General features: G+C 36.8%; 1 protein-coding gene across 3 annotated transcripts in view; it reads right to left on the reverse strand.

The window, feature by feature from the left end:
* The window catches only part of LOC105472791 (uncharacterized), a 611252-nt gene that overhangs the window by 200265 nt on the left and 390466 nt on the right, over positions 1-20521 (reverse strand). Inside the window, exons 7-8 of one of the 3 annotated variants that reach the window (XR_011622747.1) lie at positions 16484-16534; positions 2991-3677 (exon numbers count right to left, since the gene is read on the reverse strand). The exons of 1 other annotated variant lie outside the window; for it this stretch is intronic. The gene's annotated coding sequence lies outside the window, so the exon portion shown is untranslated. Of the gene's footprint in view, positions 1-2990; positions 3678-15351; positions 16535-20521 lie in introns of those variants that run through there. One more of the 3 variants, XR_011622745.1, reaches the window with a different exon arrangement.

Below are 20521 nucleotides of genomic sequence, written 5' to 3' on the forward strand. Positions count from 1 at the left end.
TTAAAATATAACACAGGAAATATATTAGTATTTATGATAAATTATCTGTGACCATTTCCTTGCTTTCAGTGAGTGAGACAGCATTCTTCGTTTTCTTTAGAAACTATGATTACTGGTTCATATGCTATTCTATTTTTTTCTTTACTCCTTTTCTTTTTTCTCTTGTTCCTTTTTGTCATCAAAAATTTGCAATAACATAAATAACACTGAGAAATTATGTAATAGTACCAAGAAATGTTAAGCTAAAAGGTGTGTGTTTTAATAAAGATGGCAGCTCTTATACAACTAATTGCATAAAATTATGTTTAATTCTAAACTAAAATCATATCTCTAAATAAAAAAAGAGAAGAGACACACTGCTCTTAGGAAAGATGCTGTCAAGAATTGATAATTGATATGGGAACTTTGGGATGCTTAGAAATTATTAATGTAAAAATAAAGGGTTTTCCAAAGAAGAAAAATGAAGTGATATTGCTAGAGTTGGATGTCCCTGTCAGTCATGTAATGGCATTGTGCTCTCTCTGCCTGCCTATTATCCATTGCACTAAAATGTGTAAACAGTTGTGGAGGTTTTTGCACCTACACAGTTTATTTTCCAGGAATATATAAAGGGAACCCCAGTACCTTACCCCTTTACCAAATTCCTGGTAATGAATTTAGAAAGCTGTGAGTTTAGAGTAGAAAAAATGAGAGGTAGACTTAGTGGTAAAACTGGAGAAGAATGAAGGTGGGGCAATGCAGAAATGTGTTTAGCATGTTAAGAACTTTGGTTTTCTTTCTATGAGCATTCAGCAGTTTATTCTACAACTGTGTATGCCTGAATGCTATAACCATTGTTCTAAGCATATATATCTGCAAAGAGAATAAGTAAATTATGCTGCATGTTAAAAGGTGAAAAGCACAATGTAAACATCGATAAGGACAAAGATGACTAAGAGTGAGGGCAGCAGAGAGCAATAGCATAATCTATTTTGCCTTGTAATGATATATTTCTCTTTGCAAGATGGAGAATAAAGTGGATGATAGACTTTTGCAAAATTTTCAAGGCAGAGGTAGGGGCTTGGTCTGAGTTAGTGGTGGTGGAGATGAGAAGTGAATGTATTTGAGAGACATAAAGTTGGTAAATTTGGCAGGACTTCATAATGCATTCGATATGAAGGATGAAGTAAGAGAGGATCATCAAAGGTGGTTCTCTGGTGCAGAATTGATCAATGTTATTTTCATGCTTGAGATAAAGAACACTGGAGAAGGCTAGGTAGTTCCTTTTTTCAGCTAGAAGTGATCAGGGAAAACGTAAAGTAATTCTTTACTAATTCACCAACACTTCTGACATGGTGTGACTTAAATTATTGTACACACTTTCTTTTTCTTTCATCTTTTTCTACATTCACTGATTATTTGCAAATAATTTTATATTTTAATTGTAGCTGTGACTAAGCTAGAGTTAGGAGTAAATTAACATGACAGAAGTCAGTTCACTGAAATCTAATTGAGCAGCACAAAATCACTATGTTTGCGTTATAGACATTTACAGTTGAAGATGGCATATTTGCTTTCTTTCCAGTGTGAGTTGCTATTTATTCCATAAACTTTATTGCTTATTTATGTCACCCTACCACCTGCTAATGGGTTACAGAAAGTAAAATCATACTTGCTAAAGGTTTCAGTATTTACCTGCCTTTAATTTTTCTTGAATTAAAGACACAAGAGGGGCTAGAGTGTATCTCACATGTGTCTTTGGAGGCTGCTTGCTACACAGGCCTTTTGTTCCTAGCCACTGCTCATACAGACCTCGCAGCAATTTTACGCTGTCATTAGAGCTCCCTTATGCTGATGCCATCAGGGTGGCAATCATAGTCTAGCTCTTGTGTGAAATAAACATTTTGCGCTGGACACTTGCTAAAAAGAACAAGACAGATTTCCTTCAAACGACTGCACTACAGGAGAGAGATTAGTGTAAACAAGGCTCTGCTCCAATAACACAGAAGGCAGGAGATGTTTTCAATGTCGAGGTTGCTAGAGGAAGGGTAAGGATATAGAGGGCCTGGTGGGGAGAAGAGAGGATCTGTCATGTGATGAAGCCTGCGTTTGCTAATCAGTGATATCCAGAAGAAATAAACTAATTTCACTTATCTTTATGCAGGAGGTAGTTTTGCAAATTGGAGCAAAGTTCCATCCGAAGTTGCGTTCTTATCTTTCAGTAGGAACTGGGAGATAGAGGGGCTATCTCCTTAGAAGTTTATATTTTAAATAGATGACTCCCAGATTCTTGAAGAAACATTTCTGGGCAATAGGAGATTACTTTTTTTTTTTTTTTTTTTTTTTTTTTTTGAGACAGAGTCTTGCTCTGTCACCCTGGTTGGGGTGCAGTGGTGTGATCTTGGCTCACTGCAGCCTCCTCCTCCTGGTTTCAAGGGATTCTTCTGCCTCAGCCTCCCAAGTAATTGGGATTACAGGCACCCGCCACCATGCCTGCCTAATTTTTGTATTGTTACTAGAGATGGAGTTTCACCATGTTGGCCAGGCGGGTCTGGAACTCCTGACCTCAGGTGATTCACTTGCCTAGGCCTCCCAAAGTGCTGGGATTATAGGCATGAGCCACCATGCTAAGCCGAGACTACATTTTATTTTATTTTATTTTATTTATTTATTTTTTTTGAGACTGAGTCTGGCTCTGTCGCCCAGGCTGGAGTGCAGTGGCCGGATCTCAGCTCACTGCAAGCTCCGCCTCCCGGGTTTTCGCCATTCTCCTGCCTCAGCCTCCCGAGTAGCTGGGACCACAGGCGCCCGCCACTTCGCCCGGCTAGGTTTTTTTTTGTATTTTTTAGTAGAGATGGGGTTTCACCGTGTTAGCCAGGATGGTCTCGATCTCCTGACCTCGTGATCCGCCCGTCTCGGCCTCCCAAAGTGCTGGGATTACAGGCTTGAGCCACCGCGCCCGGCCCATTTGTTAAAATGTAGCCCGAGACTACATTTTAAAGGATCAGAGAAAGAACTGACAATTGCAAGTTGTCAAAAATAAATAAGATAAGGGAGGTCAGCGGCCTATAGTCAGGTATTGACTCAAACAAACAGTAAATTACTTTGGTAGTGAAATGGGAGAGTTCCCCGACCTCCCTTGCAGGACATGTGACAGCGGTGTGGCTTGTCTGTTTGGCCACCATGGATGCTCAAACCCCTTAAGGGATGGGGAGCATGTGGACAGGCAAGTGCAGGAGCCAGAATGAGTGCCCCTGGTGTCCAGCCCCACAGCAGCATCCAGGAGTGGGTGCCTGCAGCTCCCAAATCACAACAGGGTGAGTGTTACCGAGCCCTCTCTTAGCTTTGCCATCTATGCATGGCTTAAGTGTTAACTAGCTCAATGTCCTCTTGGTATCCAGGTCCTCATCTGACATCTAGGAAGAATCAGGTCACACACGGACTTGAAGGATGAATGCAGGGGTTTTATTAAGTGGTGGAGGTGGCTCTCAGCAGGATGAATGGGGAACTGAAAGAGGGATGGAGTGGGAAGATGATATTCCTCTGGAGTTGACAATCCAGCAGCTGATCTCCTCTCTGACTGCCCCCAGCCTAACTCCTATTGGCATTCAGACGCTCCTTCTCTTCTCTCTGCCACATTGTCCTGCCATCCTTCTGCTCTTCTGTTAGTCCTCTTGTCTGCTTCTGGGGCCTGGGGTCTGGGATTTATAGGGGTACAGAATAGGGGGGTGAGGCAGGACAAAAGGCAACTTTTGGGTGCCAAAACAGGAACGTCTGTTCCCATTTGGGGCCACAGGTTTCCAGGCTTGAGGGCAAGGTCTTTCCCGGGGAACCGCCCTCTTCTACCCAGTATTTCCCTGTCTCCTGTCCTTATCAGTAGCACTGAGATTTCTAAGGCTGGCATTTTAAAGGGGATAAGGTAGTCCTAGGGACATGGTGTTGGGCCATGTTCGAGAAACCAGGCTAGAGTGTGATCAAGTTTTGGTGTGCTGGGTGGAATAGAGACTTTTGCAGTTCTCACCAAGTTCCTATTATACTAAAGTTTACTGTACTCATCTACCAACTTGTTGACTTTCTTGTCTAACTTAACATTTGGAGTGTTAAGTTTATAGAAGCATCTGGAACCCCAAATATTCTTTGAGGAATTTTCTTTCTATTGATACAGTCTGTAATATCTGGTGTAGCCACCTACTATAGGTTGTGTTTCACAGGGATCATGTTGGTTTTTAGGGGCATATAGTTGGAAGTGGACTCAAGTACAGAGAGTCACTATTTGTATCCTCAAACCATTGTTTCCTTCTTAGATGTAAGATTTTTCCTAATGTGTTTATTTATAGACTCCTTCCTCATTTTTTTTTCCTTAGGAAATTTCTAACTTTTTTTTTTTAACCTTCCATGCTTTCTATTGAATTTATTCCTTTATTTATTTATTTAGTTAGTTAGTTAGTTAGTTAGTTAGTTTAGTTTAGTTTAGTTTTTTGAGATGGAGTCTCACTCTGTGGCCCAGGCTAGAGTGCAGTGGTGCGATCTCGGCTCACTGCAAGCTTTGCCCCATGGGTTCACGCCATTCTCCTGCCTCAGCCTTCTGAGTAGCTGGGACTACAGGTGCCCGCTACCACGCCCGGCTAATTTTTTGTATTTTTAGTACAGACGGGGTTTCACCATGTTGGCCAGGATAGTTTCAATCTCCTGACCTTGTGATCTGCCTGCCTGGGCCTCCCAAAGTTTTGGGATTACAGGCGTTAGCCACTGTGCTTGGCTACATTACTTTATTTCTATCAGACAGATCACTGTATGCTAGAAAGAACCTTAATTTTGGATAATATTTTTACCTTTCATGGGCTAAAATTCTCCATTAAAGAAAATTGATGGATAAATGTATTAACATCTTGGTATTAGTTTATTTGAAACTGAGCTCAAGCTCAATCAGTGTTTTCAGCAATATTTAATTCTGCTTTTGTAGGTTTCACATTCTAGTTGCAGAATAATGGATGATTATTAACTTATTATTATGACGATGTTTGTGAGTGAATTTTCAGGCATTTTTATTGGAATTTGTGATCACATTGAGAGCCATAAATCATTTTACATTTTTCAGATAGAAATAATAGTAGGGGGCCGGGTGCAGTGGCTCACGCTTGTAATCCCAGCACTTGGGGAGGCCAAGATGGGTCGATCACCTGAGGTCAGGAGTTCAAGACCAGCCTCCCCAACATGATGAAGCCCTATCTCTACTAAAAATACAAAAATTAACCAGGCGTGGTGGCACATGCTTATAGTCCCAGCTACTAGGGAGGCTGAGGCTGGATGATATCTTGAACCCATGAGGCAGAGGATACAGTGAGTGGAGGCCACTGCACTCCAGCCTAGGTGACAGATGGAGACCTTGTCTCAGAAAAAAAAAAAAAAAAGAAGTGAAGGGATAGTGGGACCCACTTCTGAAAGAGATCCTGTTACATCCTCATCTCTCTCTTAGTTCTTCATATATGCAATGGCGAGTCTCTGTTAAGTTTTTTGATTTATGAAATGAAACACAATGCCAGGAATCACACCAATTAAAATCTGTATATTTACTCATTTGAATCTTGACAATCATTCTTATTTAGATGAACCTCATTCAAATAGTTAATATTTAACATGTTTTCTTCAGGACTTTTTATTATCAATGAGAATGTTAATTGAGGATGGCTGGGCTTATACTTCATAGTAAGGATCGTACCCTTTTATTGAATATTTAAACTAAGTTTAAGTATATATAAAAGATCAGATATTGCAACATGTTTCTCGTATTAATTTCCAAAACACTTTTTTGTACGTGAAATTATGAAATGTTACTTCTATAGTCTAATATTTTAAAAAAAGTCTTTTACCGTTCTTACTGCATAAAAATGCTTTAGTGCGTATTAAGAATAAACCAATCCACTTTAGTTTTCTTATCCCTATGACTTATTTATGCACTTGATATTTCTCAGTGTAGCCCTACAACGTCTTTAAATTATGTAATTTTCTATAAATTCAACAGGAATCTAAAAGTTGACTCTCAGCATTTTCTTTGCCTTCCTCATTTTGTGGTTGATTGTGGCCTACATAATTTCCCTGAAATGAGTCAGGTTCCTTCCAAACAGTTTAGGATTCCAAGCACTCTGTAGAGGCTGCTGCTCAATACTTGTTCTTTGCTCATTCTACTGCCAATATATTTTTTTATAAAAATGAACCACATTTTTTGGCCAATAATAATATATTTGCTATAAAGGTTATATTGCAAATTTCACTAGGTTCCATAAATAACCTTATCATCACCATTGCTGTTTCCCTAAATAAATATATGCACGAAAATTGTGTAGAGGGAGAAAGTTTTAAAATATTAATTATGTATATAGAAAGTTCCAATTGATATCTAGCAAAAACATGAGTAATTTTTCAGTTTCATTCACCTAGTGTGCAAACTAGGGTCAATCATAATGAGAAAAAAAAAAAAAAAACCTCCCCCAAAACAACTACAGCTTCATTTTTCTCGTCTTCTCTGTAATGAAGGCTCCAAGTTGCCACAGCTGGTAATAATAAAGAGGCCAGTTCTGAGAGCTGCCAACTGCGTCATCCTGACCCCTTTCAACACACCTCATCTGAAACGATAACTATAATTCCTGTCCTACATTAGACTCTGCTGTAGTGCCACACATCTTTTAAAAGTATTAAGGAAACCATTCAGAGAGCGTTATTGGAAAATAAGAGAGGGCAACTATTCTGGTCAACCAAGTAATGAGTTTTAATATTTCCCAGCAGTTACCTAAAATCCCAGCTGATTTCAAAGACTTTAAGAGGTAAAAGGGAAAAGGCTCAATGGCAGATGGGGGATGGGCTAGGGAGAAATCCTTTAAGGCTAATATGTTATCTGGCAGTGTTATCTTCTGCCACTTTTATCTGCAGTATTTCAACATATTTAAATCTATTGTAGTGTTGGAGAAAGCGCCCACTGTCTGAACTTTTCTTCTTTTAGGAGAAACATCCATATAAAGCTCTTTGTAGATTAAGCAATTCAATTTTATACATAGAGAATGCCTAATGGGCCAAAAAAATTCTATTCCACCTAAAGCTATACCATAATTAAAAATAATAAATAGCAATAGCACTTTAAAATGAATTTGATCAATAAATATTCCTTGTCCATTTGTATAAAATACTTAAATAAAAAGTTTTGTAGAATGTTACAATATTTATCTGCTTTAAAATATTTTACTATTAACTAAAAGAGTGTTACCCTAGGACTGATTCATATTTACACAACTTCAATGTTGAAGTAAAATCCTACAGCCTATCATGTGAATTTATACAAATCATGTATGTAGGTTTTTTTTTTCTTTTAAAAATTAAGAATGTCAGAAAATACGAAACAAAATTTTATTTATTATTCATTATTTCAGTCCTGCAGTACACAGAATCCTGCTCAGAAAATTTGAGAAATTTTTCGAGTAAGAGTAATGAATGAATGAATGAATGTTGAGACATCTAGAGATTAGCAGCTGTGGGTAGTCATCGCCAGCCCTAAGTTGAAGAGCAAAGGCGGTAATAGCAGTACAGGATTTGAAGAGTAAAGAGCTGTGAGGTAGTGGTCTTCCTCATTGGAACCACAGTCATTGAAGGTACTGACCACTGACAGAAAATGCTGCCAAATATGATAGGGAGTAGGGAACAAATACCCCAACCTTCCCTCTTGCCCAGTGATTGGCGTGCTATTTCTCCCCATTGCCTGAACCCAGCAGTCTGAAGCCAAATGGAAAGAAACTCAGTAACACAATCCAAGGGAGTCAGCCTCTCAGAACAGAAAAAAGAACATGAAAAGACTAAGGCTTGATTGAGGTCAGAAGGCAAAATAAGAAACCCGACACATCCATATTCCCAACACAAAGACTTGACCACAAAGAATTAATAGCTGGTAAATTTTGCCTACAGCTATTTAACAAAAAATAAATATCACTCTATTTGGATATGCATGGTAAATTTCTGCATATACCATGCATATAGATTTTCAAATATTTGTTTTAAATGCATAAAATCACAAATAGGAAGAAACAATCATTCCACATATTTACACATGAAAGTAAGTATCATTGTGATGGTTAATATTGAGTGTCAACTTGATTGGATTGAAGGATATGAAGTATTATTCTTGGATGTGTCTGTGAGGGTGTTACCAAAGGAGATTAACACTTGAGTCAATGGACTAGGAGAGGCAGAACCACCCTCAATCTGGGTGGGCACCATCTAACCAGTTGCCAGCACAGCTAGGATAAAAGCAGGCACAGAATGTGAAAGGACTAGTCTGGCTAAGTTATCTGGCCTCCATCTTTCTCCTGTGCTGGATGCTTTCTGCCCTTGAACATCAGACTCCAAGTTATTCAGCTTTTGGACTCGTGAACATACATCAGTGATTCTCAGGCCTTCGGTCACAGACTGAAGGCTGCACTGTCGGTTTCCCTACTTTTGAGGTTTTGGGACTCTGACTTGCTTCCTCGCTCCTCAACTTGCAGACGGCCTATTATGGGACCTCACCTTGTGATTGTGTGGGTCAGTTTTCCTAATAAACTCCCGTTCATATAGTCATCTATCCTATTAGTTCTGTTTCTTTAGAGAACGCTGACTAATATAATCAGTAACTAGGAGTGAACCTCATTTCAGATATTTTTCTGTGGATATATACACGGAAAAACAGAAAGACAAAGAGAAACTTTTTATTAGTAAAAAATGAGACTGTACTATATAAAGCTATTATAGTAAAATGAATGCATTTATTTTACTTTAATGTATAAGAATAAAATATCTGAAATAAAATATAGGAGCTCAAATAAATGTTTCCTTACCACAGTGCTGTTTTATATTTTAAAATAACCTAAAGTTTAGAAAATATTTTACTCAGATTAAAAGCTATGCATCAGTAATGCAATCATAGTTTTCCATTAAAAAATATATTTACTTTCTGCTATAAACAAGGAAGATATTAGAATGTAACATATTTCCACCCCTCTTCTGCTTATATCCTAATGTTTGGAAAATATATTATTCTATTTACATTATTCGGGTTTACTTTTCATATTGTTACATTCTGCAAAAATATTTATTCTATTTTCAAGGAGAATAGATTTTTATTAGTGTAGGTGTTGTAAGACTGTCTTTACTTGAATTCTTTGATCTGAGTCTTATATTCCATAAATTATTAGGGTCTTTCATGTCTTCAAATGCCTCCATGCCTTGTTTATATTTGAACTATAACTTAGCTGGCTATACAATGACTGGGTCACATTTCTTTACCTTTTGAACTTTTAGAAATTGTTTCATTGTCTTTAGCCACAACATACGGATGGCTGTGTAGAAACTATGGGACTCATCTGATTTGTCTTCTCTGTATTTTCTTTCTCTACTCTAGATGCCTGATGAATGATACCTTTACCTTGAAATTTAATAGCCTGAAAAGGGTATGTCTTGATGTTAGGTAACACGAATTAAAATTTTATGGTATAGCACAAACTGTATGGTAAACCATGCAGTTTGAGTCCTTACATTCTTTCTTTTTACATCTCAATTTTAAGAGGTGTTCCAAAGAAATCACTGTAAATACAGAAATAGCCCTTATGTTCCACCAAAGTCAATTAGAATGTTTCATGGATGTGCATGAAATATCAAGAAAGTTAAAAAACTGACCCCAGGCTGGGCGCGGTGGCTCACTGCTGTAATCCCAGCAATTTGGGAGGCCGAGGTGGGGGATCACGAGGTCAGGAGATCGAGACCATCCTGGCTAACACAGTAAAACCCTATCTCTATCAAAAATACAAAAACTTAGACAGGCATGGTCGCAGGCACCTGTAGTCCGAGCTACTTGGGAGGCTGAGGCAGGAGAAGCGTGAACCCAGGAGGTGGAGTTTGCAGTGAGCTGAGATTGCGCCACTGCACTCCAGCCTGGGCGACAGAGCAAGACTCTGTCTCCAAAAAAAAAAAGAAAAAAAAAAAAAAACAAAAAACCTGACCCCGACAAAAAACAAGGAACAAACAAACAAACAAAAAATGTTAAAACCAAACAACAGACTTTTAAGTCATGTTTCGGGCCAAAAGGGGATGAGTTATTGTAGTTGCTTGAACTGGGCGGTGAACTATTACCTGGCAACAAAACTGAAATAGAAGGTGGCTTAGTAAAATACAGATTCAGAATGAGTACCTTAAGGATAAGGCATATAAGATCAAACTGATTTTCTTTTTCACAAGGTCTTCAGGTAAGGCCATTGCAGGAGACATCTTGTTTAGGAACTTTAGTAAGTTGCTTCACTTGTCTCATATTTTCATTTTCAGGATGGAGACTTGAGATTGAATTGTAGTGCAATTAGGTAAATTTTTACCCATTTTAAATATAATATTAAAATATTAATTATAAACTACCTTATTTGAATCTGGAATAATATTTATTGCAGGGCATATAATCTAAGCTGTAAACGTCCTGTTAGAAGAGAACATGCTCATCTTGCTAAAGTATATACTATATGACTGGCACTGTGCTCAACTCAGAGTCATTGAATGAACAGTATTTGTTTAATATATAAATGAGAGCACTTCAAGTATATAGAAAGAGATCTCAAAAGACTCAGCCTTACATTGCTCATAACTTCATTTCAATGACTTAGATGAAAAACCTCCTGAACATTTTTTATCAATTTTATGCATGCCCCAAATCATAAGGGAATGTATATATCAATTAGATGATGAGATGGGGATGCAACTATGTCATGGCAAGCTAAAGAAATAGAATGACTTACAAGAGGAAATTACATAGAGGCACCTGAGTCTCCTAAACCAATTTCCAAGGTATGAGAGGGGGTGATATAAATAAGTAGTAGATAGACGAAAAAACTCAGAAGTTATAGTTGACAGCGATTTTAATATAATATGAAAAATGTGGTTGGACTTTTAGGAAAAAAGAACTAATAAAATCTAATGGAAATCAGTGGTCCACTCATTTCTCCACCTATGATGTTAAAAATATTTCTTCTGGGTACGACGTCCCAAAAGAGGTGTAGGCCTTCGAAATCATGCTCAGAAGGAAGCGATCAGAGGGGTTAAAGGAAATTTGATGCTAGGTGTAAAGTGTAGTTCAAAGAACTGAACATGTTACACTAAGTAATTCTACTGGGTGAAGGCCAAATATCTCCAAACATATGAAAAAGTGTCATGTAAAAAGATATTACATACGATCTCTGTAGCCCCAGGGGTTCCTGCTGATCTAGGACACATGTACTGAAGTTATGAACAGAAATTTAAAAATCAGAGGAAACTAAACATGAGAAGCATCATGTGGATGGCTCTGATGTTAGTAAATCCTCATCACTGGAAGTGTTCGAAAGAGGCAGAATAACCCCTCTAAAATGCTTTTAATAAAGTTATCAAAAATTGTATAAATAATAAAATTATTTTGAAGTCCTTTCTAAACTAATATTATATAACTATTAATAAATCATTTCTTCCATTTTTTTAAGAATGTGAAAAATACTTTAACCTAGGCTACCTAGGTGTAAATCATGTTTCCACCAGTCCTTAGTTGTACGATATTGAACAAAGTATGTAAACTGTTAGTGTTTATGTTTCTTCACCTGTAAAATGACAATAAATGGGTTATTGAGACTACCACATGAATTAATATCTGGAAGGTACAGTGAATGACAGAGTAAAAAGGCAGATGCAACAAAAATAGTTTTTAATATTTTGTGGAAAACATTGAAAACTTTGACTCAGCACTACTGCTCAATCCCTGCAGAAAACTAGATTGCCAGTGGAAGAGTCTTGAGAGAGACAAAATGCTGAAAGACAAAGATGAGCAAACTAGATCACCTGACAATAACCACAGCACCTCCACTTCAGCTATGTCTGTTATATAGTGTCTCATAGTCACTGGTCTATAGTAAGTGTAAAAAAATTGTGATCAAGTGAATACATACATTAATCAATCAATATTAGGGTTCTCTATAAAATTTAATTTTTAGAAATGTGTCTGGTGCTGAAATACATTGTAGAAACATCCCACTAATCTTAGCTCAATAGTTGGTTCATCAGAAATATCATTAAGATATCCATTGGTAATAATAAATAAGACTTGATGCAGACTTATGATGAACCCTTATGATGCCATGAACCCTTATGATGAATGAAGAAAGGTATCACATCTTTCCACCCCTACATCCCACTGATGACAGTTGACAAAGTAAAGAGTAAAACTGAATGTACGGTGGTCCTCTAGCTAGTGTCTCTGGGGTCAGGTCCCTGGAATACCTGGGGTCAGGTCCCTGGAGTACCTGGATCCTTCTTGATTTCACCCTTGATTTTACACTTCTGACCATTTTTCATTCTTTGAAATTCTTGTCTTTTAATGTTTATATCAAATCTCTCTCTCTCTCACACACACACCACTCTTACTTTTCATTCTTACACTTAACTATTATTTTCACCAAAACAACTACATAGTTTTGAGTTAAATAGATTTAGATTACTATTTTCTATAAAACAGTAATATCCCGACCCAATCCCATCTTTTTTTCCCCGACTTTCAGCCATGCTAATTATGTTGATATTTACCGTCAGAAGTCAAACAACATACACTTAGCATTATATGTTTCCTCTCACTTTGGAAAGTGAAGATTTATCTTTCAACTCTGTATTCAGCTCTCATTTTGGGATTTTCTGTAAGTATGATTCTAGCATTATTTTAATGTAAGTTTAAACAAGGTGGAATCTTTTCATGTTTGTTCACTGATGTATCTAAAGCATTCCCAGCAGTAACTGGTACAAGAAAGATATTTAATAAATAATTTTTGAACTGATGAAAGAATCCTGACTTTTTTTTGTCTTTTACTTCTCTCTTTTATTGGATTATCTTGTTCATTTAGCCTATGTCTTCATCTTTCTTGTTTTATTCCCATCCTTGCCCGAACACAATCCCCAAAAGCTTTACAAGAAAGAGTGTATAGATGCCTTTTAATTTTGTTTTTGTGTTTTAAAAAATTATATGTATCAAAGTGCTTTTATTCTATATTTAAACTTGAATATAATTCTTTATCTAGGTATAGGATTCTAGGTTGGAAATCATATTCCCTTAGAATTTTGAAGTTATCTTTGTTTTTTAATATCTTTACTGTACTCTTACTTTTGGTGAGAGCTTGGCAGGGTATGGAACTATAGATTGAAAGTAAATTTCCCCTATGATAGAAGTATTTGCTTTATTGTATTCTAGTTCTAGCATTTAGGTAAAAATGCCAATGACAGCCGTCATCAACCTTGTATGTGTTTGTTCTTTTTCTCTGGAAGCTATGGGCTCTTCTATTTTCTCCAGCGTTCCAAGGCCTCAAAAACATTTGTTTTAGTCTGCATCTATTTTTAACTCTTTGTACTGGTTAAAATGGACTCTTTAATCTGAACACTTTTACGTGCCCAATTCTCAGAAAGTTTCTTCAATTGACTGGATGATTTTCCTTCTTCATTTTTCCCTATCAAATTATTTGGATATTGAATCTACTACATTGCTTGATTCCAACATTACAATTCTTTACCTCTGATTTTTAAATCCTTCCAGTTTGTACTGTATGTTGTATGAGATTTCTTCAAGTTTACCTTCCAATCTTTCTATTCATTGTTTCATTTCTACCTGTCCAATTTTCAGGAAGTTTCTTCAGTTGACTGAAGGATTTCCTCTCTTCATTTTTCTCTATGAAATTACTTGGATATTGGACCTACTAGATTGATTGATCTAACCTTATAATTCTTTACCTTTGATTTTTAAATCCAGTTTATACTGTGTATGTTGTTTATCTTCCAATCTTTTTATTGTTTCCTTTCTATTATAGATGCCATTTCTGAGACCTCTTCTATTCTCTGGTGTTTGTATCTTCCTCTTCTTGTTTTATGGGTGCATTATCTTCTCTTACCTCTCTGAGGTGATTAAATGGCTAAAATGCCAAACTTTGGGGAAGGCTTGCATGACTCAGGTAGATTAGTTGCTTTCTCTGATGGATATCCAAAGCTGTGTGATTATATCTGTTTTATGTATGTTCTATTATAATTTTCTCATTATTTAATGTTACCTATAAATTCCCAAGCTGTAAATCTTAGTAGAACTCACATTATATTTACATGTGTTCCTCACCATACTCTAAAATGCTCAAGTCATAAGCTTCCTTAATCTTTTTTGAATAAGGAGTGGAAAAATTCATACAAAATGCATATTTGCTTTTACCTTGTTTATAATTCTATCTTTAGCATTCAGCAAAGTACATGTTATACTTTATATTCTCAGGATACAACTTACCAACAAATTGATGGAATTTGAAAGGGATTTTTTTTCTTATAAAACATTTCGGTGGCCCTAAATTTTCAAGCATGTGCTTTGTACTTGGGAAGCAATTCACCTATTTATATGGTAACAGTATTTCTTTCATATCTACTTGGTGCTATGGAGAAGTAAATTAAAACAAAGTTTTTAATCTTGTGAATTTAATTATCCAATTACTTAGTTCATTATGAATATGTGCAAATCCAAATTGAATAAACAATTCCATGAGGACTGAGGCTCTACTATTTTACTTGTAATTACACTTACAGCTCTCATGGCATCTATTTATTGTCAGACACTGTTTTTCTATGTAGACACAGTCTAGAGTAGATAATTATTAGATGCAGCCAAAATTAAAAAAGAAATTAAATGAAACAAACCTTCTTGTTTTAAGCTGAAGATTGTACAAATTACTTCTTCTCTAAATACTGTCTGATACCCACCATTCTACATAAATAATTTTTACATAGTTGCTCATTGCCTAGAAAAAATAATGTTTGCCCTTAGGAGACATCGATGCATCAATAGTGTTTCATTATAATCACAGCTTCAAGCCACAGTATTTTTCCACATTAGATCTATGCTCTCATCAAACTAGTCTACTTAGGTGGGGTGCGGGGGCTCACGCCTGTAATCCCAACACTTTGGGAGGCCAAGGCGGGCAGATCACGAGGTCAAGAGATCAAAACCATCCTGGTTAAAACAGTGAAACCCTGTCTCTACTAAAAATACAAAAAATTAGCTGGGCATGGTGGCGGGTGCCTGTAATCCCAGCTACTCAGGAGGCTGAGGCAGAGGAATCATTTGAACCTGGGAGGCAGAGGTTGCAGTGAGCCAAGGTCACACCATTGTACTACAGCCTGAGCGACAAGAGCGAAACTCCATCTCAAAAAAAAAGAAAGAAAGAGGAAGAAAGAAAGAAAAAGAAAGAAAGAAAGAAAGAAAGAAAGAAAGAAAGAAAGAAAGAAAGAAAGAAAGAAAGAAAGAAAGAAAGAGCAAGCTAATAAACACTATAACAATGTTTCTTTCTCTGAATTCATTTAGAACTTGCCAAGCATCCTAATGTAGTTACCAGTGAGGAATCGTATACTGCATTGTAAGAAGATGTGTGAATGTTTTAAAAAATATTTTTGCAAGTCTCTAGTGTTTGACTTTATTTGGGTCTATTGGTTCAAGGGTTCTAGTATTAAAGTCACACAGTGATTAGTGAAAGCCACACTATACTATGTATCCATTATTTAGTGCAGAGATTTGGAACAGAGGAGGCAAGTCAGTAGAAACTTGTATATATTTGAGTACCTTTTATGATTTCCTTTAAAAACAGAAAACATGAAAATAAAATATGCATTAACTTTAAGTAAAAAGAGGTATAAATGTAATGTTACTATATATTTCATTTCTTCAGTAACATGTGAAAGATTTTTTTAAAGACACATTTAAACTAAGACAATTTTCTTTAAAATAGCTCTGTTAATTTTGAATAAAGCACCATTGGCTTTCTCTCATTCTTCATTTTCTCTTTCATTTTCTTTTTTCATCTATCCTAAGTACAGAAGTCACAAATAGAGAGCATACAATATTTACTGAGCTCTTCAAATATTGGTTCAAAAATTCTCTGATAAAGACACTTTTCCAAGCACCACCAGATGACTCAAAAGACCAACAACCAATTTAAATATCTCATGTAATTCTTAATTTTAAGTATCTCCATGCATATCTATTGGTCCCATTATTTTCCAAAAGTCTGACCCCGGAGCTTTGATACCCAAACTCATTTGAATCTTTGTGAATGTATGAATTTTTCCTTCCTCATTACAATAGAATGTACAGATTTTTCTTTCCTCATTACGGTTCAGCTCACTTACACCTATTAAATAACTGGTGAGAACGTTTTGACTTCGTCTTTACCCTTAAATTTAACATTTAATTATGAATATCAGTTGCACTTTAAAAATTCACACATCTTATCCACTAAACATTCAGTTTAGAAAGTGTTGAGTACATCATGAAAACTAGAACTGTATGATGTAAGATTTGTGCTTTATTTAGCATGGGGGATAAATGTATTTATATTACAGTGTACATGTTTGCTTTTGACAATTTTTGTTTTGTCCAAACTTTCACAGTAAGGCCCCAAATACTCACTTTTATGTTCTCTTCAATCCTGTATCTTAATTCTACTTTGCATTCAAGTATCTGGGATGAAAAAAAAATTAGTCGAAAGTTTTAGGACTTTAAGTGAGTAGATTTTTATTACTGCCCTGAAAAAAAAATTAAAAAGGAAATGTCATGAAAACAATGGGGTTCTAGGAAAAAAAAAAGCTGCTATTTCTAATACAGTAAGAAAATAGATGTAATTATTAGCTCCGAAGGAGGTCGTTTTATTAGCACATCCTATGGAGTGGCTGAGCTGTTAGCAGCAGAAGGCTATCCTAATGACAAACATACAACCATAAGCCCCAGACAAGCAAACTGTTGCACATAGGGCAGTGTGTGTGTGTGTGTGTGTGTGTGTGTGTGTGTGTATGGTGCATATATGTTTCAACTGAAATCCACTTGTGTTTGAGCCCTTGATAATATTCTGACTGGACTTGGTGTTATTAAAATCTTGATTTCAAAGTGTGCTTTCAGAAATAGGGAACCCTGAGATGTTCCCTGGCTAGAAGCTCTTTTGATGGATTCATGATTGCTGAGCTAGCCTTTCAAAGGTCCACAATAACTTTACTTTCAGGAAATAGCATCAGGTCAACAAATTACTTGTTTGTGGTCTGTTTGTTTTCTCAGGTCTGGATTTTCTTTGATCTTGGGTAAGCTCAAACTAATTTGGAATAAAATGAAAACAGCTCTCTGCTTCCCCACCTTTAATCAGTAATGCCCCTGACTGTTTTAATTAGAAGCAAAAGAACAGTTCTCTGTCAACTCGAGGCAAAGGACACGCAGTCCTGCCGTGGCAGAGGCAGTTGGATCCCAGGGTGGAAAGCAAGGCAATATGAAATAATGTTTGGCCCTATTTTCTGAGGGCAAAAGAGTAAGGTTTTGCTTCATTCTAGTTTAAGTTACAGCACACCCTTTCCTCCTTTTTTTTTTTTAATTACTTCTCTTCTACCCTCCAGTAATTCTTCCAACCCTGCCTCTGTTCCCAGTTGGTACTGTAAGGCACTGGCATTTTCCGTAGGACAGTCTTGATTATAATCCTTCAATCACCTTGCTGAGTTAAGCATTTGCTTTCATCAAAAACCATATAAAACCTGTGTGGCAAAGACTTAAACCTTTTGTTCTTTGGTTGGAATCAAAGTATATACAACTTTAAACCATCTTTTATGAAACCAGCACTTCTATTTCTCCTTATTTCTCTTCGCTAGGACTGCTATAAATGAGACATAGCAGCTCTTGTTTTCATTAAACAGCACATTACTGAGACAATGTATTTAAATTGCAAGATTTCATAAGCTGGACCAGTAGCTTCAAAGGGTGAATACAGGTTTTAGAATTTGGTACCCTTACACAACACAAACCTATAATGTTTTCATGTAACTATATAGAAGTACATTTTTGTTAATATCATTTCCTTGTTTTGGTTAGTGTTTCTTCTTCACTTATGAATTACACATAAGTGAGAAAACAAGCCTTTTTTCATGTACAATGATCCTATTTTCCTGAACAGAACCCTGGCTGAACAGTATTAAAATTCAGGTTCTAAAACGAGTCAGTGGTAGAGAAGAAATAGGCTGGAAATTTAACGCATCCATTTATTATACACTGCAAAATGCAACCGGGACAGATGCCTCATGATGTTTCTCCTCCATTGTGATAACTTTCTCTACAATGTTGAACTAGTGGCTCTTGCTCTAGGGACTATCTGGACACCTACCTACAGCTTGGAGTCATTATGGAGATGCCAGTCAAGGAACTGGCTCATTTGGGTTATACTCACTGCTCTGTTCCTAATTTCCTGTGTAAATTTAAGCAACTCAAGCTTAAATTTTTCTTATCTATATTATAAAAATATGTAAATAACTTCTAAAATTTAAAATAGTTATATAATTTTAATTCTAAATGTAACTGACAGATGGTGGAATTTCTCTCTTTTTTGGCAACACTTTTTTTTAAAGTTTAGAATAGAGATTTTGGTCATCTCAATCACTGCGTCTCTCTACCCCTGGTATCAGCATGTTTAAGTCATTCGAATGCTGTACACACCATGAAATTCTGTAAGAGGATATTATGTAAATGAGCCAACTTTACAGCTTTGGATAGAGAAACTGATTTTAAAAATATAGTTAATAATCCATAAATGATGAAGAGGTATGTTTTCTACTAACTTATGGTGGTAGAGTTGGGGGCAATCGTGCTTCTCCTCTTTGTATCTCCTCTGGACAGTAATTTACTGATTCTCTAATGCAGCACCTTTTAACAAATGTTGAGTTTCTAAGCTCTTGTGATTTTGTTCCAGCAGAACTGGCCGTGAATTAGAATCTTTGCTATAAAGTTGCTATAAAATTGCCACCAACAACCAAAACTCAGCCAGCTGACACACTACTAACACTGGTGTGATTATTACAAAGTGCCCCCACATATTTTTGTGTGACCCTACATGAACGACAACAACGAAATTCGGGATGTTCTCCTTTCAATTTTAAGTGGAGGAATTAGTTCAACTAAGCAAATGGTCAAGGATAATAAGATTCCCGAGAGAGGAGAGAAAAACAGGGACAACTGGTATTTATCTTTTGTAAAATTAAGTTTGTAAGAATATGTCTCAGGGCCACAGTTAATAAAATGTCTATTTTGTTTTCTTGAGAACCACAATGAAGGTATTAGTCTAAAAGGTCATCCATAGATGCCCTACGGAGTTAACAGCACAACTGAGCTTTTGCTGCTTCTGTTACAAGAGCGCTGCAAACACACCATTCAACTGATTGAATCTATTGGAGCTTGTTAGAGTCCCTCACCCCATTCTTGCAACAGTTCCCAGCAAAGAAGAGGAATGTGGTTTTCAGAGACTTATGTCTCTCCTGGACCCTCCTTGATGGTAGGGTGAGGTGGGAGAGCATGGAGGAAGCCTCTCAAGAAGTGAGACACATGCACTTTCTAGATTATTATTATTATTATTATTTTGATGGAGTCTCGGTCTGTCGCCCAGGCTGGAGTACAGCTGCTTGATCTCTTGACTCACTGCAACCTCTGCCTCTTGGGTTCAAGTGATGCTCCCACCTCAGCCTCCCAAGTAGCTGGGATTACAGACACCTGCCATCATGTCCAGCTAATTTTTGTATTTTTGTGGTGACAGGTTTTCGCCATGTTGGCCAGGCTGGTCTTGAACTTCTGACCTCAGGTGATCTGCCTGTCTTGGCCTCCCAAAGTGCTGGGGTTATAGGCATGAGCCACCACACCCGGCCGACACATACACTTTACAGATTGTTATATATTTGTTTGTTTGTTTGTTTTTGAGACAGTCTTGCTCTGTCGCCCAGGCTGGAGTGCAGTGGCACAATCTTGGTTGACTGCAACCTCTGCTGCCCAGGTTCAAGCAATTCTCCCACCTCAGCCACTTTCTAGATCTTGTAGGACAGAAAGTTGCCATGTAGTGAGAAGGAAAAAGGACAGATTATGAACAGGAACTGATTAATTTTTACCTATGACCCTGGGACTCATTTAAACTCTAATCAAACAGAGAAAACTACAGTAACCAAAATTATTCTTAAGACAGATTATGCATGTATATGTCATTGATTTTATTGCCTAATTCAGCAGAGGAATTACTAATAGATATTTTGCTAATTCTACAGTATGATAGTGTGGAAACATAAGCTAACCAATGCCTCATTTCTGATATTTCTTACCTAGTATGGTGATTAGCTTCAGTGTTTTTAAATTGTTCTCTAAAAAGCACATCCCTGCCTGATTTTCTTTCCATGTGTTCTGTTGATTACTGAGAAAGAAATGTCAAAGTCTTCAAATGTAATAGTGGATCTATGTGTTTGTTTTATTTATTTATTTTTAAATTTTTTATTTCTATAGGCTTTGGGGAACAGGTGGCATTTTGGTTACATGAGTGAGCTCTTTAGTGGTGATTTGTGAGATTTTGGGGCACCCATCATCCAAGCAGTATACAATGAACGCAATTTATAGTCTTTTATCCCTCATTCCTCTCCCACCCTTTCCCCCAGTCTCCAAAGTCCC

Source organism: Macaca nemestrina, chromosome 4, assembly GCF_043159975.1.
Source record: "Macaca nemestrina isolate mMacNem1 chromosome 4, mMacNem.hap1, whole genome shotgun sequence".
In the NCBI taxonomy this organism is placed as follows: Eukaryota; Metazoa; Chordata; class Mammalia; order Primates; family Cercopithecidae; genus Macaca; species Macaca nemestrina.